Source organism: Alligator sinensis, unplaced genomic scaffold (genome assembly GCF_000455745.1).
Source record: "Alligator sinensis unplaced genomic scaffold, ASM45574v1 scaffold928_1, whole genome shotgun sequence".
In the NCBI taxonomy this organism is placed as follows: domain Eukaryota; kingdom Metazoa; phylum Chordata; order Crocodylia; family Alligatoridae; genus Alligator; species Alligator sinensis.
Window position 1 is genome coordinate 551,705 of NW_005842229.1, and position 979 is coordinate 552,683.

Below are 979 nucleotides of genomic sequence, written 5' to 3' on the forward strand. Positions count from 1 at the left end.
CACCCCCATCTCCTCTTTAAATAATACCTTGTGGTATTGTTTATACACCGATACCTCCCGGGGACAATGCTTCTTCAATAAAACTGCAAATCCTTCCTTTAAATCAAAGGATAAATGCGGGGTGCTAAGATTAAAAAACGGGGGCCAAATACCTCCTAAATATTCAAACCTCGCTGCTTTAAAAAAACAATACTGGGTCTATAACTCCCACGCCTACCATAAAATCCCTGCCAAAGGAAAAGGTATCTACTATCCGACAATGCTAAAACCCTCTACGTCCTTCGCCACACACCTTCCACGGGGCAAATAACAAAACAAAAAGAATTTACAAAAAAGCCGTAATATAATAAACAAATATCAAAAAACTCCGCTTACCAAAAAAATATTAGTCGAGTGTTCTTTAACAGATATACTCCCGGGAATAGGCACTGCTTGTCTTAAAAGATTTACACTACGCCTCCAAGCTATGATAAAAATCATGGCTCATAAATTCAATAAAGGTCACAAAAAACTCTCAAAGGCCGTTGCTGCCTTGGCTAACACCCAAAAAAACCTCCAACAAATAATAATTCAAAACCATATAGCCCTTAATTTTCTCCTTGCTGCTCAAGGAGGAGCTTGTGCGGTTATCAGACCAAAATGTCACATTTAGGTTAACAGTTCTTTTACCGTAATACAAACCCACCTCAATGATACAGCTGTCCATATCCAAAAAGCCAAAGATATAGCTAAAATCCCCAAAAACACATCTCTTAGTTGGCTCACTAATTGGTTGCCTTTCCTTACAAGATGGCTTAAACCTTTTATATTAAGCTTAATCAAAATTGTTATAACTATAATCTGCCTGTTGTGCTGTTTTCAGTGTCTATGCTCTCTAAGACAACAGTTTATACAAAGACAAATAAAAATATATAATCAGTTTATACAAATATCCAGCATCAATCATCAAAACCTAACCCCACAAAAAGTTAAATACCTA

At 36.6% G+C, this 979-nt stretch overlaps 1 protein-coding gene across 2 annotated transcripts in view; it reads right to left on the bottom strand.

The window, feature by feature from the left end:
• RANBP9 (RAN binding protein 9) overlaps positions 1–619 on the bottom strand; it is a 75,480-nt gene extending 74,861 nt beyond the window's left edge. For both annotated transcript variants that reach the window (XM_025208441.1, XM_006027248.3), the window contains exon 1: positions 376–619. The gene's annotated coding sequence lies outside the window, so the exon portion shown is untranslated. The remainder of the gene's footprint in view (positions 1–375) is intronic.
• Positions 620–979: the final 360 nt, after the last annotated feature.